Here is an 18743-nt window from a genome sequence, read left to right as displayed (position 1 = left end):
CACAAATAACATAGTGTTATATATTCTTGTTCCTGAGCATCAGAAAAAGTTTTAACATCAAAGTCCTGCACCTGGGAAGGAATAATAAATTGCACTAGCATAGGTTAGGAGTACTTTCCAGGGCTGCTGGAGAACAGCCCTGTGGAGAAGGACCTGGGAGTCCCAGTGGACAACAAGCTATCCACGGGGCAGCAATGTGCCCTTGGGGCCGAGAAGGCCAATGGCATATTGGGGTGCACTAAGAAGAGTGTGTCCAGCAGACTGAGGGAAGTTCTCCTTCCCCTCTACTCTGCCCTGGTGACACCTCACCTGGAAGAACCTGTTTACTGTAAGGATCACAGCACTGGAACAGGCTCCCCAGAGAGGCTGCAGAGTCTCCCTCACACATTCTGCTCACGTGAAAACAGATATTAACACGAGATGCCAACATGCCTGTTGCTATCAACAAGAGAAGGAGACAGTCCAGTTGAAAAGACCCTGAGAAGCTTTGAAACCACTGAATTCCTTTCATGAAATTCCCAAATACAGTTCTTCAAATCTGCCTGTCAAAAGCAGGAGATTTCAGTTTATCAAACACTTCCTTGGCATAAACAAGAGTGGCAGAAGGAACATTCTTGAGAAGACCCAAGTATCTACAAGATACAGTGCACAAACCCATTTATAAATATTATCATTATTGTGTATTTTAGGATGTAGAATTGTCAGACCACTGATAAAGAACAGGTTGCCAAAAATTGTCAAATATCCACAAACTCTGATCTCCTGAGTTATTTCAATAAGCAAGCAGCAAAACCCCCAAATAAAATCAACAAACAATAAGGAACTACTTCATTACACAGAGAAGCTGTAACACGTAATTCCAGCTTCAGCTCTGCAGTATACTTTAGTCTAAATCATCTAAGGATGGCTTTGTCACAAATATTTGTATATTGCCCAGTACAAAAGAATTTAGGGCAGTGGTGAGAATTCTTTAGTGTATCCACCAGGAGAAATCACATGCAGCTGCCAAGCAAAAACATATTCTTATGCTCCAGCTTATTTGGTTTTTAAATGCCAAAGTTGTAGTCACCAAGAATGTACAGTGATGTGTGTGTATAAATATTTGTTTTATTGCTAGGTAGTGCTACAATACAGAGCACTAATAGCAACACTAACACTAGCTGCCAGTAATGCACTTCCAATGCAGCCCTGAGGCATTTCTTAGTTTGAATTTAAGTGGCTAGCATGGCACAAACAATTCAAACAGCCTGGTGACAACACATTTGATTCTTGTAGAAGTCCAATTGAGAGAGAATTAGTTAATATTACATCTTAGTTTCCTCTTTGTTCTTTAGTTTTCAAACAATCAGTTTAATTCTCTTGTGATTAAAGCTTTAAGGAAGTAAAGTTCACAAAGATTCATGAATATAGACCCAGTTTAAGTTTCCTTTCACAGTTGTACACTAACAAGAATATCACCTCCAGCCCAGCAGCCTAAATCATGGATATGGGAGCATCAGTCCTCCAGTCCTGCCTGTGCTCATCCCAAAGTCCTCTCCAAACTCTCCCCACAGCTACTGTTTTCCACACACACCATGGCAAAATGTCACTGTTCAGCCAGAGCTACTGGTGACTCCAGCCAGAATGACCATGGATCTAGACTGTGGAACAACTCAGGACTGTTGGAATTCAGTGTGTTTTGCAAAAAGACTAAGTCAGTACTGTGTGGCATATAGCAATGTGTGGCCTTGAGTCAAAATGGCATGTTCAGTGATCATAGAATGGTAGAAGTTAGAAGTGACCTCTGGAGATCACCTAGTGAACCCCTCTGCTAAAGCAGCTTCACCCAGGGCAGGTTGCCTAGGAATGTATCCAGATGAGTTTGGAATCTCTGCAGAGGAGGAGATGCCACAACTTCTCTGGATGACCTGCTTCACTGCTCTCTCACCCTCACTGTAAAGAAGCTTCTCCTCATGTTGAGGTGAAACCTCCTGTGTTCTAGTCTGTATCCATTGCCCCTTGCCCTATCCCTAGCTACCACTGAGAGGAGCCCAGCCCAGCTCTTGTGACTGGCACCCTTTAGATACTTGCATGTATTTGTAAGAGTCCTCTACGTGTTTTCCAGGCTAAAGAACCCCAGGTCTTTTGGTCTTTCCTGGTAATAGAAATGCTCCAGCCCTCTGACTGTCCTCATTGTCCTCATCCTTGCCCAATGCCTCAGTCTTCTGAGTTATTGGTAAAGTCAGTTTAGGAAGCTGCAACTGATGTCAGGGTCTTTCCCCTTTTCTATAGATCAGTGAAAGGGCCATGCCCATCAGGCTTTGACCTGCTGGCCTACACAGATCAACTGCTAATAGCACAAGCATATGATTGATTACTAATTCAATCAATAAATGCCAGAAGACTGAGTACTCACTATTTCCAGTTTCCACACAAAGTAACAGACATGTTTTAAAAGATTTTATCATACCATTTAAATATAAGCAACAGTGCAGACATTTTCAGCATCCTAATTCAGGTAGTAATTAATAAGGTATATTATAGATTATATTCTTGAGGTACATTAAGACAACAAACAACATCAAGTCATATGGGAAACACAAAAAATGCAATGTTTGATTTTATTCTAAGTACATGGAGAACAAAAGGGAGAGAAGCAATAAGAGCAAAAGGGAAAAGAGGAGAAAGGATAAAAAAGGGAAAAGGGGCAAGTAGAAGTGAGCAAAGAGTAAGACCAAGGAGTTTGACAGTAATGGACAGATGAGCAAAATTAGTTCAAGAAAAAGGAAATTAAAGAAACAAAGAAAAGGAAGATTTTACATTTCTCTAACCTAAACCTGTAGTTAACCTCAGCTTGTACAAAAAGAAAAGGATGTAACACTCAAAGGCTACGTTTCCAAACTCAAGCCAAATCTCACAGTAGATATATAAGGTGTACACAGATAATCCCCTTGTTAAGTAGAAGTTTAAGAAGAGAAATAAGCACTACAATGTTATTTAAAAAGTATCTCTGAATTACTTCAATATTCATTTTTTTCCCCTGTAGAAAGACCTTTGGATGACTCCTGCACAACACACTGCACGTTAACGTTTGAGGCCTCCAGCATATTCTCCATCTTTGGCTTTTTCCTATTTTTTCCCCTCTCTGTTTTGGACTCAGCTCTCTTGGTTAGCATTTACTTGCAGCTGCCACTGCCAGCGCAAAAGCAGCACTGTCTAGACTGTGTACATATTTATGCCTCTTAAAAATAATTCAAGTGATAGTTCCACAGCTCTTAACCCCCAAATTACCTTTCTCATTTCTAGCCTATGAATTCAGAATTACTGTGCCTAACATTTCAATACTTATTAACTCCTAGCACCTTTCCTGCTAATTTCAATGAGATAAAGATGTCACAACATTCAATTATCCAAGTACCCACTGGGAATGGACCTTATAAAATTTCCCAACTCTCCAAAACAGCAAACACTCCTGACAAAATCACATTGTCTAATACAAGTAAGGACCACAAAATATATTGGAAAAAACCAAACCAAACAAAGAATTAAATCTCAACACTTACTCAAAAAAATAATGTACAAACATCACACACAAATGGTCCTGGCTTCCCAGTGTAGTATGTAGTGAAAAAAAACCCCACACCTTTTCCAGTGAGTCTATAGTGGCCTTCTAGCTACCTGAAGGAGGCTACATGGAAGCTGGAGAGTGACTTTTGTAAGGGCCTGTGGTGACAGGACAAGGAGCAATGTTTTTAAGCTACAACAGGGTAAATTTAGATCAGACTTTAGGAAGACATTCTCTACTATGAGTGAGACACTGGAACAGATTGCCCAAAGAAGTTGTGGACATCTCATCCCTGGAAGTGTTTTAAGACCAGGATGGATGAGGCTTTAAGCAATCAGGTCTAGTGGAAAGTGTCCCTGCTCATTGAAATTAGATGATCTTTAAAGTCTCTTTCAACTCAAGCCATTCTATGATTCAATAAGTCAGTCATGCAGATGAAATACTGCATCTTTTAATCTATTTTCACCACTGCTGTTAGTCCCAATAACCTTCTTTAAGCTAGTGGTAAAAATTCAGTACTGGAAGCAATTATATCTTCATTTTGTTCTGTAGCTAAACTCTGGTGAGTTGCCATTTGTCTATCATGATTATTGAAACTAAGTCCATGCATGCCTGCAAGACCAAACAAACACCATCCTTACTCTAATACTCTATACAGCTGTGTTGCTGGGAACAGGTTTAGAGTGAGTTATCACAGGCAGCACGCTGGAGAATTACTTGCTCTGCAGTCGTTAGATGAGCTCTCCAGTTAACAAAGGAAAGGGAACACAAAGAACAGATTGAAATCATCACAGTATGGAGGTAAACTGGCAAATTCTTGCTGAGCTCAGGAGAAAAAAAAAAAAAATCAAACACCACTAATGCACTCTCCTTCAACCAGACATGTTTACACATGACACAGAGTCACCCAGAGTGATACATCCTGTTGAAACTGATGACTTTTTGCTTTGAGCCATTTCTCTCATCAAGATGACACAAAGGGAACCGTGCTGGAGTTTCAGAAAATATGCAATTCTCAATTTGCATAGGTTTCCCCACATATAATAGATCATAAAGCAAGTACAAATAATCCCTTCATGAGGTGTTTTCAGCTTGGACTCAAGCCCGTATTTTATACACTCTAGACTAAAAGATCTTTAGAAATGTGATTATTACCAACTCCCAATATGCTATGAAATGAAAAAATTGGATATGTGTACATGCACATCATACCTGGGTATCTTGGCTGCTCTTTCCCTTGAAACTCTCACTGGTAGTGTGCTGCAGAATTGCTGCACAGTTAATTTTTTCCATTGTCCACTGATCCACTCAAACAAACCACTTGGTGCTACTGTTTGTAATGGGGGAAGCACGAATCTACAGGCAAAGATGACTGATCCTTAGATTGAAAAGGAAACCGCAAGCAAGTTTTGTTATTTTCCTCAAAGTGTCTTCTTGCTCCAGCTGCCAACAAATCCTTCTTTTTGACTAAAAAGCTTCAAAATATTTGTGTCCTCAGTTTACATCTCCTTCCTGAGACAGTCTCTCAGTGGACAGGCATCTTGTTACTGTTTCCTACTTAATATGAAAACCAAAGTGAAAACATCTCAGGCAACAAACACAAGTGATGTAAGAGAAAAGCCACAGAAACCCAGCAACATCAACCAGATGAAATCTTAAACCAACATTTTTATCTTTAAGACCAAATATTATTAATAATAATTATTATTACTATTATTATTATTATTTTGATTTCAGTGCTGACAGTTTAGATCCCAACAGTTCCCTGTGGACACTTTCCTGCCATTTTGCATACATGTGGAAAGTGCAACCAAACACAGCTAAGTCAATGGAAAGCAAATCATGGCTTTGGAAAAGGCAAACAAATGGGGAAAGATCATCAGAACAATTACATACTCTAATTTTTGTTGAAGTCTATGAAATGTGTTTTCATTATTGACAAAGTCATACTCATTGTCTGTATTTAAAATACAACTTTCTTCCTAGACATTCATTTTACTCCAATCTTATTGAAATGGTTTCAGGGAAACACTGTTAAGGTATGATGTAGATGCCTATTGAAGAGCATGGAACCATATTTAAGAAGCAATGGCAGTGAATGAATTCAAGCTTATAGGGGACTTCTCTGTCTGTCTGCCAGGAACTTAGAACTCCTCAGGTTGCTATGACCTTCAAAATCCTCCTTTAATCACCATTCTGAATTCTTCATAGTTTACAGGAGAAAATTATCTTATGAATGAAATAAACTGAGAAGATCACTTGGGTGCTATTTTTGAGAAACAAGAACAGAAAGGAGAAATTTAAACTTATCAGAATGATATTAGTAATGTGATGGAGTTTCCCCAAAACAGAAGATCTTACAATGTCTGAAAATACCATAAGTTTACATTCCCATAATTAAATGGGCACTTGCCAAAAGTGAAGATCCAAGACTACAAACTTAGAGTACTGCACAAGTATTTGCATAGTTTTCAGCTTCTACAGAATTTGAGTACAACAGAAATTACATATTTTATGTGAACTATGGCAAGGACAAAAATAAATTAAATTGCTCCCTTTGATGTCTTTATGCTGGAAAATATGATTAACTCAGGGAAAAGTTAGAAACCTCAGGGTAACAATACTCAGTACTGGCACATGAGAAAAAACAAATCCCAAACCAAGCTGGTTGGGCTGTTTCAGACACAAAGAGATGCTCAATTGCTAAGATTAATATTTTTGAATAATAGATGTCAGCAAGTAGCTGAATAGAAGCATCAACATTTGAACCTGAAAAGAGAGGCAATACTCAAGTATCAAGTCATATTCAAAAGGAAAGAGCAGCACAGTGAAAAAATCTACATATTTATATACAACAACCAGAGTGCTTAGTCAAGATAGGTGGACAACTGGCTTGGAACATGTGGCCGTTTGAGCTGATCCTCTAGCTCAGACATAGGGGAGAGATGAACATTCCAGGGATAGGCCACATAAATGGCAACAATAGATAAATTAATATAATTTCATTGGAGCATCAAGAACTTAATGTCTAGAAGCACAGTTTGTTCTCCCCCTTCACCCGCTGGCTTCTGCTGCTGCAGCTTCGCCTATCTTCCCCGGCTGCTGTTTTGGCTCCTGCTGCTTCTGCTGCTTCGCCGCCGCTTGACCCCCTCCCCATCTCCCTTAAGGTTATTGTATTGTTTTCTTTTTTTTTTCCCCTTCCTTCCTTCTCTAGTTATTATTTCTCTTTACATTGTTATACTTATATTATAAGAAAATACAATTTCATCTTTCCCTGACTTTCAAAAAAGTAGGGGGGTTTGTGTTGTGAATTTTCTTCCCGGGGGAGGGATCAGCCCAAACCCGGGACAGTACTTTTTTGGCGCCCAACGTGGGGCACGATCTTGGCTTGTTGTTTTGTTTTTTTTTCCTTTCCCCCTGTTGATTGATAATCAGGATAAGAACATCAGGGAAAAATGAAGTTGTTTGATATATTCTGGCCTATTATTGCCTCAATTCTGACTCTATCGGTTCAGCAGTGTTTTACAGCTATGGTGCACTACCAGGTGTGTTCATTCTTTGCTAAGATGGTCTGGGACTCGGTAAAAGCTGTGCTAAGGAAGGCTGGAGATGTTGTTAGGAATATTTTAGGGTTTAGGAATGTCGTTGAGGGTGTGCCGTATGTGACATTGGTGTCAGAGACTAGGAGTTATTTGGAAGAGATGAGCTACCCAGTAGCATGCCTAATATGTGTGAACTTGATGTTTTTGGCTGCTATTATAGGTCTGGTTATAGTGTGGAGACGAGAGAAATGCAGGAATAAACAGGCTGTAAGTGAGGTTTTTACCTTCTCCGGAGGCAATAGTAGGGAGCTAAGGGTTAAAGAAACAGTCTGCAACCGAAGCGGGGGAGGGAGGGCCACGGCACCGGGCAGACGGACTGCTCGCAGAGCAGTGAAACGTCCTGCCTCGGAGCCTTTGAGAGGAGAAAAGATTGTTGGACATGGCCCGTACCCCACTGACCCTGAAGCATGGAGGCAGGAAACAATCTGGTTCCCATTCGTACCTAATAGAACGGAGGAAGGTAAAGGTAGAGGCGATGGAACCCCTGCGGAAGTGCAGTCACAAAGGGCTGCTGCTGCAGCGGCGGCGGCAGATCTGGCTGCAGACGGTGTGGGCTATGGCAAAGTTCCTCGGACAGATAAAGTTGAGGAACTGGTTTGTGGAAAATGCGGCTCGAACGTTTTGATCTGTAGGAGGGTCGCTGACACCAGAGCCTCTGCCAGCAGAGAGGCTGCTGAGGCAAAGATTCTTTCGCCTGCAACCAGGGGACTGGAAGCGGTCCCAGGGGAGGCGGCGAGGTCCTCGGAAGGCGAACCCACTAACGCCATCGAGCCTGCTAATGCCACTGTTCCTGCCTTAGCCCCGTTTGCCTCTGCTGAGCCGGCTGCTGTTGCTGCTGTTGGGAAGGGTCCTTCTGCCTCAGCCTCAGCCCCACTACCGCGTGTGGAACAGAGCCAGGCAGACAAACAAAACTCAGATGATTCAGTGAAAGGCACCTCCCAGAGTAAGACACAGTTTACCTTAGATAAGGTCTCCCTTGCCCCGGTTAAAACGAGGAGAAAAATGGCAGCTAGCCTTGGGGGTCGAGATAGCTCAGATGACAATGGGGATAAACCAGAGCAGGGTGAACAAAAGGAAGAGGATCCAGGAGAAGGTACATCGGCTGGTGTGAAGGCCAGTACCCTTGTGGGCACAAGGAGTGGAAAGGCAAAAGCAAAGGAAAAACATATTCAGGAGACGGATGATAGTGACGATAGTGATGATGAGGAGGGAGCCCCGTTGCCAAGGAAGGAGGTCAGGCATATTAGGCAAGACTATGCCCGGAAAGAGCGAGAACTGCTGATGAGTTGGCTGAACAGATGCTGGCATGGAGGCATGGACACCATAAAAATAAACCCTCCGACAGTAAGGCAGTTGGGAGTTTTCTCGAGAGACAATGGCATAGATAAACACTTAGGACATCTCGGTGGCAACTCTAACCTCTGGTCACGCGTATTGACAGCTGTGGTACTGCGGTACCCTAACAGGGATGATTTACCCTGGAGGCCCTTACGCTGGAATACAATTGAACAGGGGGTTCAGTGCTTGCGAGAGATGGCCATAAGAGAGCTAATCTATGGAGATTATGCAACAGAGAACCCTGAGGAGATACCAATGAGCCGAGCTCTCCTAAAGAAACTTATCCAGCTTGCCCCCTCTAGTTATGCCCATACATTGGCAAGCAAGATGGTGGGGAAAGACGATGCAACAACTTCCATGACTGTGGGTGAATTCGCTGATCAAATGAGGCAAATGGAGGATAGCCTTACGGTTAATGCTATGGTGTCAGCCATAAATACTATGACTGAAGAGATTAAAGATAGCATGAAACAACTCAAGGAGGAATTTAAAACCTCCCTATCCCAGTTGGCAAAGGACAGTGAACTTTCTTCTTCACCCTCAGAGTGGGTACATGTCTCGGCCATCAGGGATAGGCGTCTTCCTAGAAGACCAATTCAACCAAACTCACTAAAAAATAGACAACAGTCACGTGGGTCTCTTTGGTTAATCCTACGTGACCAGTTTGGTGAAAACATGGATAAATGGCATGGAAAACCTACCTCTCTTCTCCTAAAAAGAGTGAGAGAGTTACAGAGTGAGAAGCCTAAGAGAATAGTCGCCTCAGTTTCACCACATGACTCAGATGGTTCTGGTGATGATTCAACTAACACCACTAAACACTGTGCCAATTGCAATTGTAATGGCCAACATTAGGGGGGCCCTGCCTCTTACCAGGCGGAGGCCAGGGACCAGGAAGACAACAGAATATACTGGAATGTATATGTTAAATGGCCTGGTACCTTGAAAATTCAGAAATACAGGGCTCTAGTGGACACGGGTGCACAATGCACATTGATGCCTTCAAACTGTAAAGGAATGGAGTCTATTACTATTTCTGGAATTACAGGAGGCTCTCAAGAATTGACAAGGTTAGAGGCAGAGATGAGTTTGACTGGAAGTGATTGGCGAAGGCATGTCATTGTAACAGGTCCAAATGCACCTTGCATCTTGGGAATTGACTTTCTGAGAGAAGGGCGTTTTAAAGATCCCAAGGGTTTTAAGTGGACCTTTGGAATAGCAACTGTAGAAGCTGTTGGAGACAAATTGAAGTTGTCTGCTAGGCCTGAGCTCTCAGATGAGTCTGCAGTTGTTGGGCAGCATAATGTAGAGGATGTGAAGTTGCCAGTTGCCACCCAAATTGTACACCACAAGCAATATAGAACAAACCGTGACTCTTTGGTGCCCATACATGATCTGATTCGTCGTCTGGAGTGCCAGGACGTCATTAAAAAGACCCATTCACCTTTCAATAGTCCCATATGGCCTGTGCGAAAGGCAAATGGAGAGTGGCGACTTACAGTTGATTTCCGCGGCCTAAATGAAGTGACTCCGCCCATGAGTTCTGCTGTGCCGGACATGTTAGAACTCCAATATGAGCTGGAATCCAAGGAGGCCAAATGGTATGCAACCATAGATGTTGCTAATGCTTTTTTTTTCTATTCCAATAGCAGAAGAATGCAAGCCTCAATTTGCTTTCACTTGGAGGGGGATTCAGTATACGTTTAATCGTTTGCCCCAGGGGTGGAAGCACAGCTCAACGATCTGTCATGCAGTGATCCATGATGCATTGGAGAAAGGTGGAGCTCCAGAGCACCTGCAGTTCATTGATGACATCATTGTCTGGGGGAACACGGCACAGGAAGTTTTTGAAAAAGGTAACAAAATAATTGACATTCTGCTGAAGGCAGGTTTTGCCATAAAGCGAGACAAGGTGAAAGGACCTGCTAGAGAGATTCAGTTCTTGGGAATTCGTTGGCAAGATGGTCGCCGTCACATTCCAATGGATGTCATAAATAAGGTTTCTGCCATGGCAAATCCCACAAATAAGAAGGACACATTATCTTTCTTAGGAACAGTTGGATTTTGGAGGCTTCACATCCCTGGGTACAGCCAAATTGTAAAACCTTTATATGATATAACTCGAAAGAGAAACAACTTTCAGTGGGGACCTGAACAACAAGCAGCCTTTGATCAGATAAAACAGGAAGTAGTCCATGCAATGGGTTTGGGGCCTGTTCGAACTGGTCCAGACATTAAGAACATTCTGTATACGGCTGCGAGTGATAATGGTCCAACCTGGTGCCTATGGCAGAGAGCCCCAGGAGAAACACGTGGCCGACCACTTGGTTTCTGGAGCAGAGGATATAGAGGGTCAGAAGTAAACTATACACCAACAGAGAAAGAGATCCTTGCTGCTTATGAAGGTGTGAAAGCTGCTTCAGAAGTAATAGGAACAGACTCTCAGCTTCTTTTGGCTCCCAGATTACCAGTTTTGAACTGGATGTTTAAGGGAAAGGGGTCATCGCCACATCACGCAACCGATGCTACCTGGTCTAAGTGGATGGCTCTCATAACACAGCGAGCACGCATGGGGAGCCTTGAACGACCTGGCATAGTGGAGATGATCACCAACTGGCCAGAAGGTACAAACTCTATAAATCCTCCAGAGGAGCGAATGAGTCGGGCTGAAGAAGCTCCTCCTTACAGTGATTTGTCTGAAGGAGAAAGAAACTATGCTCTATTTACTGATGGTTCCTGTCGCCTTGTTGGAAACAAGAGAAAATGGAGAGCTGCAGTTTGGAGCCCTATACGGGCAGTGGCTGAAACGAAAGCTGGAGAAGGTGAGTCAAGCCAGTTTGCAGAGGTAAAAGCTATCCAACTTGCCCTTGACGTGGCTGAACGTGAGAACTGGCCCATGCTTTACCTCTGGAGAACAGGCTCCAGACAACGAAATAATACAAATTCTATTATATTTCTTAAGTGATGTACAGTTAGAGACAAGAGGTGAAACACCTTGGCTGCAAATGTCAGGTCGTTGCTGAAGGAAGGTTTTACAAACTACTTCCATGTGTCTGTTCATTGTTTTTAATTATATATATATATATACACAGAGAAAAACATACCTCAAAATTCATAGAATGGCTTCACTTGGAAGGGACCTTAAAGATCATCTAGTTCCACCCCCCCTGCCATGGGCTGGGACACCTCCTACTAGACTGGAGGTGTCTCATTCAGTCTGGTCTTAAAATGATGTTGTGGGCTGGACAGAAACAAGGAAGAGACATTGAGTTGTGGCAATAATCAGTGTCTGGAGAAAGTTAATATTCCTGAATATTTTATATTCACTTCAGAGAAGAACTGGAACTGAGATAAAGTTCCAGCTGAAAAGTTGGCTTTTTTATGTAAACAGATCCTAGCTACATACATCTCATACTACAAATTTAGCTTTATTCCCACCTTCAGAAGTCTTCAGTACCTTTTGCAATGTATTGCTAATGTTTTCAAGTATGTGAGGACAATCTGGTTTTAATATTTCTTAAGGTTTCAAGCATAATTTTTAACTTCTCCTGTGCTTTTTTCCTTAAGGATATTGGTGACCGCTGATTACAAGGAGGAATGCAGTAACTGCTATAGGTTTTGAGAAATGCAGTGTGCTGCCAATCCCAAATTCTGCTTCTCATGTTTTGTGCTGACTTTAACAGTTGTAAATTTATACTTTCCCCATTGTAATTTTTTTAACCAACTATAAACTGCCATGTTATGTTTAAAAAAATAAACCCCAATGCATCAGAAATTTCAAAGTTTAGGATTTTGTCTTTTTCTCTGACTGAAACCACTCAACTGTAAAGATTCATTATGATAACTAAGAGTAAAGCAATTAAAAACATTCATTACATTCTATTATTTAATTGAAAGGTTTAAAAGAATGCTGCTGTCACCTTCAGTGTGATTTCCTTCAAAATTCATGGACAAACCAGAAATAGCTTTAAATTCCTAAACCTGGATGTGGGTTTTGACTCACACAAATAGTATTTTTATCAGTGCTCTAGGAATAAATTAAATAACAGCTCCAAGTTCACTTGGAGAGTATGACTCCAGAGCCCTTCTCTAAACAGCACAGTAAACCAGGAGATATGAGGAAATGCGCATTAATGATAATGTGGAAGCCATTAAAAGTAAAGATGACAGTGGAATATTGCAGGCTACTGAATGTACTCTTTGTACCAGGTGAGACGTGGTACCAGGTGATAGAGTGCAGAGCTGTGGGGTTTCTTACCCCAGATAAGGAAATTTATAAACTATATGCTAATCTATGCACTCCTGTGGCTACTGCTCACCTGTGGAGCCATTTAGAAGATAACACGAAGGATTTCAGGACACCAGAGATAACAGGAGAGAACTCTATATACAGAGGACACACCCTGACCTGTTCTGCCACTAATAAAACTGCAACATGAAAAGGCAGAATATTGCAGATAAAAAGGGAGAGAGGGAGTATCAAGTTTCTCCTTGATGCTCAAAGGAAAAACTGACAGAACTACCATAATGTGACTACTAAATAAACACCTAAAGTCTGCAGAACTGGGTCAAGAGGGAAGCTATAAAACTTGGCAGGCTATTTATTTTGAAGTGTCTGAGGGACACTTCTGAGAGAAAAATAAGAGGAAAAGAAATAAAGGAACAGAAAGTAAAACAAATAATGTGATCAGAGCTCTTCGGGGGCATCTTAGAATTAATGTCCACAAAATTAAGACTATATAAACTTATTCCAAATGCACAAGTTCCACAAAAGTTCAAGTTCTCAGAATCCATAAAAGCCCACAGGCCTATCATTTTGTGCTTTTGTGTACAAATTACAGAAATGGTCTGCCAACACTTGCTTCAAAAATAAGGAGATGCTGATGCTCTCAACTTATACAGTTGGCATCTTTTCACTCATTATTTTCTCTGTTTTACTCTCAAATCATAGCAAGGAGAAAAGAGAACTCCAAAACTCATACTGTGTGGCTGTTGTATATGCTGTCTGAACCAGCATAACTTGGCAACTCACCACTAGCTAGGAGTCAGCCCTACAAATAATCCTGACTCCAGAGCCAAGAGCAGTCAGTGAAAGAGCCAACAAAGCTGGCATGAAAACACATTGCCTTTACTCTAATTATTGTTTAGAATACATGGAATATAGAGACAAAAAAAAGTTATGCACATCCCTTTGAAGCAGCATTGATTTTATTTTTCTTTTAAAGCCTACCTAAAAGCCATCCTCGATCACAGTTTATAACCAAGCATACCATATACTCTTCTGAACTACTTCCAAATTCCTTAGAGTTTGCTGACTATTAATAGACACAAGAATCTGGTTCTGCCTGGGAAATTCTCAAGTAGTTTTGGAATATTAAACAGAATACAAAGCACAGCTCTTTGTGGAGGTGCACCATTGGAAGGATGAGAGATATGTTTTTCTGAACGGCAGTTAGGCAGACAAGAGCAGTTCTGTGAATTCTGCACTTGACAATCTCCAAAAGAAACTGAACAAAAATGTGGTCTGAGCAGCAAGTTGGACTAGATGACCTACATGACCACCTGAGTGCACCCATACAGTAATTTAAGAAGGTAATTTAAGCAATGCTGCAAATTATCAGCAGCTGTCTGAAATAAATGCATTTCTTCCTCTACTCAGATAACTTAGGTTATACTTACCATTAAACAGGCTCAGTGAAGGCTACTGCTATTCATGTGTCTTGTTTGACCATTACACAGATAAAAGATTACAGTTTTAAAAGGTAGGATGTAGAACTGAGCTTTCATTGTCTCCATCAGCTGTGATCATGAGGTACTTCAATTCCTTTTCCTACACTCATAGATTATTCTGTCAAATTTCCACTTTTATACTGACCAGTCCCAGATATTTGACTTCTTAACTTTGCTTAGAAATTTTTATTTTGCCCTTTCTTTATTTTTTTTTTAAGATGTTCTCCTTTCAGCCTGTTGGCTATCCTTAGTGGCTGAAGTATTACACTTCAGGCATTCTCAAGACAATTGAGAAACAGATTTTGTTCATCGTCTGTTTCAGCATGCTCCATGGTTTTAAGTGGCCTTTCAGACAGGATTTGAAAAATCTCTAAGTAATTTTCAACATTACAGATTCTATTATATTTACTTATATGTTAATTTTGCTCCTCCTCTGAGATGTAGAACAGAGCCACAGCAGTGAACATAAGTTTCTCCTTCCATCACTCATTCCTGCAGAACAAAGCAAAACTGACGAAAAGAAGCATACCAATAGTGCCATTGTACACTAATACTTCTTGCTGTGAAAGGAGAAGAGGCTACTTATGCCTTCAGGTCATTCATAGAACTTAGAATTTGACGCAGATAAGTTATGTAGAAAGCTATACTTAGAGGACAAAGAAACAATAGCGGCAAAAAAGGATTCCCTTTGCCACTCTACTTCATAAATTGTATTCCCTCCTGGTAGAGGAGTAGATATCACAAGTAGACACACCTTGTCTGTCATTATCCTCTGAAGATGACTGCAAACATACAGATGCAGAGGAGAGCAACATGTTATCTATGTTATATGTAGCTCCAGAACTCTCTGTTGGGATCTCTTGAACATGTGTTCCATCTAAAGTTTGCGCTTCAATTCATTCTGTGCCAGGAACACTGACACTTAAGGAATCCAAGACTACAGTTACACTACCCACTGAGGTCAACAGGTTCTGCTGGATAGTAGAAGAAAATACCCTACAGTTGCCAGAACTTGGCTGCTTCACCATATGGAGATAAGGTCCATTCATATGATAGCTGGGAAAGCACACTTGCTCTCAGTCACTTCTCTGGAGTAGTTTTAAAAAGATTCTAATTCTTTATTTCATTTTCAGTCTGTGTGGCAACAGATCAGAAAACCTCATCCGCCTTTGACTAGTGGGATCCTTTATGTTCACAGCACTGAGACTTAGATCAGTGTTTGAAAAGAATATCTTCTGAGGGTGAAACATAAAACAAATTTATATCAACTGTACTGAATTGCTTAAAAACCTCTTTCCAGTATTGGTTGTTATCTAATGGGTACAGTCAGGGGTGCCACAAAAATCTTGTTACAACCTCTATAAACAAGCCTGATGCCAACTTAAATTCTAACCTTGTTTTTTCTCACTGGAGTTTTCCTTAATTTCCCTTTGGTAACTTCAGTAGAGTTAGGAGGGAAAGCCTTGTCCCTCTACAAATTGCAAGCTCTAAAAAAATCATAGAATGGTAAGAGTTGGAAAGGATCTCATGACCATCTAGTCCAGCCCCACCACTAATGAATGTACACCTAGATCAGATTATCCAGGATCACAACGTCCAGGTGGGTTTTGAAAGTCTACAGAGAAGGAGACTCTGGGCAGCCTACTCCAGGCACCTTCACAGTAAAGATTCTCCTTAAGTTCAAGTGACATGTCCTACATTCTAATTTGTATCTGTTGCCACATGGCCTGCTTCTGGCCACCACAGAGAAGACACCAACTTCATCCTTGTGACCTCCACCCTTTAGATTATTTCTGTGCACTGGTAAGATTCCTTCTCAGTCTTTTCCATGCTAAAGAGCTCCAGGTTTCTCAGCCTCACCTCAGAAGAGAGATTCTCTAGTCCCCTAATCATTCTCATGGAAGGAAATGAGATCAGCCTAAGTTTCATGAAGAATTCATGCCAGAGGCTCCAGGTTTCCGCATTCATTTCTTGCTTGAAACATAGAAAAGTTATTTTCCTTATCAGTCACTATGGTTTAGTTTTTGTCTTTTCTCAAGGGAGACAAAACTACATTAAGACGTTTTAACAGGCAAGGATATTAATACTACACCACTCATGGCTATGGGCTAGATGGGCATAACAGCACTAAGAGATGAAGCAGATATTGGCAACTGGCTGTGCTGGCAGAGTGAATTATTCACATAAACGCAGTTAAGTGTTAGATCCCTGAGGATACTGCAGTGTTTCTCCCTCCAGCAGAAACTATCTTAACTGCCTGTGTCTGAAATAATTTGCAAGGCTATCCTAGTCTGGCTTGTTAGTTGAACAGAGTGTATTTTATCTGTATTTATTTTGACAGGGCTGCATGGAAGACTTGAACATACACAACATCAAACCATTACTTAATTGTAAGTCTTATGTACATTTAAACCCTATTGGAAGGCAGCAGACGACGTCAATTTTCAGGTACTACTACTACAAATTAAAACGCTCAGACCCTCCAGATACTAGATAAACATGAATCACTCTCTTTAACTGCTCCTACAAATGTTACTGTTCATTGCAGGAAAGCCTAATGTCGTGTTCAAGAACAGGGAGCTATGTCTCTGGAGATCCCTCAGTTAGTCTTTATTTCAAAAGTCAAGAAGATAAGCAAAAGCTTCATACTAATGACAGGTACTACTAAGAGCAAGAAGCCACACTCTTATGCCAGGTAATTAGAGGGTTAAAGAAGTATAAACTAGGCGACTTGTTTAGTACAATAGGTTTTTGCCTAGGTATTTTATCTTCAGTGTAACAGAAATGCCAGGTGGCACCTGACACATATAGGAGAAACTTCAAATTGGCATGCATATTAAAGGACAGCAGCGATTTAAAGTTGGCCACAAGGAAGGCTACACATGGATACCAGCAGAACCATAATGTCCCCAGTACTTCTACTCACACATTAGAAGCAGCAACATTATCAGAGGAAGAGTTTGCTTACCAGAATTGCCTTCTGTGTGGAACACAGACTACGCCATATATATGTAACAGATGAACAGAGAAGCTTAGATCCTTGACATGAACAAGACTTGGTGCTTCAGTGCTCATGCTAAAGTATCTGTTTTAGAGAAGTCAATACAACAATTCAACAACACCTTAAGATATCCTGCAGTTTGCTTAGAGGATGTGGGATTTGCACTATGTGACTTTGTAGAGAAGACAGGACAGTGTTCCACTCCATTCTGGAAAGCTGCTAGAAGATGTCAGCCTTTCAAAACACACGCAGGTGATACAAAGGCCAGCTTTAAGGGTTTGCTAGAATTCAGTGACCTCAGATTCCACACTCAAGGCAGATGTATTAAACCAGAGCTTTACATGAGCTGGATCTTGTGTCCTGGACAGGCAGGCTTTATGGAGATGTGTGCCTTAATACTATTAGAAGATGGTCCTGAGACAGAGATCAGAAGCATACAAAGCAGCATTTAAATATATAATGAGTGAATGGTGTCACTTGGGTCTCTATTAAATACACCATCATTTAAAAACATGAAGTCTTTTACCTGGCATATATAAACATGAGAAAAGGAACTAATTTGCTATTCTTTATCCCACGTGTACTAGAAGAAATGTTGTCCTGTTGTTTGAGTCACCCTTTCCAAAGCAAAGCTTTCAGCACAGGTACTGAACTGTGCTATCTGTCTCCTTTCAGATGCTAGCTCCATTTATTAAGCATAACTGTCTCCATTCTTTTTAAACAGCTCCAGATCAACTACAGAAGTGCAGTTTTTCTCCTTTCATGTTGCAAAGTGAAGCCCAGTAGGAACTGAATGCCTATTTTAAGGGACAATATGTTTTCCCAGTATCTTTCCACCACACATCAGCTAACAATTATGGTTAACTCAATGGTTATACCAGTCCATGACTATCTGTCTGAACGTTCCTCAGGGTATGAATTCAAGCAAACAACAAAATTTTGATGTCAGAAGAACTCAGATGACTCCATCTACCAGGTAAATTTGTCATTTCTGAAGCTAAGCAGACTCATCACCTCATCCAACACTGACACTCTGCAGAAACTCAGTCTAGGGCTGAAGGAAAAGGCTCTGCTGGCACACAAAGGACTTGTGGTAAGGTACCATTATTCCCTCCCTTCCCCCCAACTCAGCTCACATATTTGGATTACTAACTCCACTGCAGCTTTTGCAGAGCTCTACTTTGGGATCATGTTTCAGGATGTAATTAGCCTTATAAAAAAGGATGAGAAAACGCTTCAGTCATTTTATTTTCCATACATAAACTAAAACGTATGGTGAAATCACTGCTGTTTAAGTGGACAAAAGAAAATTTTTCCATGCTTTAACAAAAAGGTTTCCTGCTTATTGATTATAAGATGTAAAGGCAGGAGTGAACTAAAAAAAATAGGAACTGAAGAAAGAAGTTCTGGTTTTCACAGAAGCTTTTACATTACGGTCACATCTTAAAATGTATTTGCTCTAAAACAATATAGACACATTAAAATCACTCCACCTGAAAGCTAAATTTCTAAATACATAAACCACAAC

The 18743-nt window shown here is 41.0% G+C and overlaps 1 protein-coding gene across 1 annotated transcript in view; it reads right to left on the bottom strand.

The window, feature by feature from the left end:
* CENPP (centromere protein P) overlaps window positions 1-18743 on the bottom strand; it is a 135112-nt gene that overhangs the window by 13714 nt on the left and 102655 nt on the right. The gene's annotated exons all lie outside the window — the stretch shown is intronic.

This window comes from Pogoniulus pusillus, chromosome 16, assembly GCF_015220805.1.
Source record: "Pogoniulus pusillus isolate bPogPus1 chromosome 16, bPogPus1.pri, whole genome shotgun sequence".
Lineage (NCBI taxonomy): Eukaryota > Metazoa > Chordata > Aves > Piciformes > Lybiidae > Pogoniulus > Pogoniulus pusillus.
The sequence above is the reverse complement of the archived record's forward strand: the minus strand, read 5'-3'. Positions and strand labels throughout refer to the sequence as shown.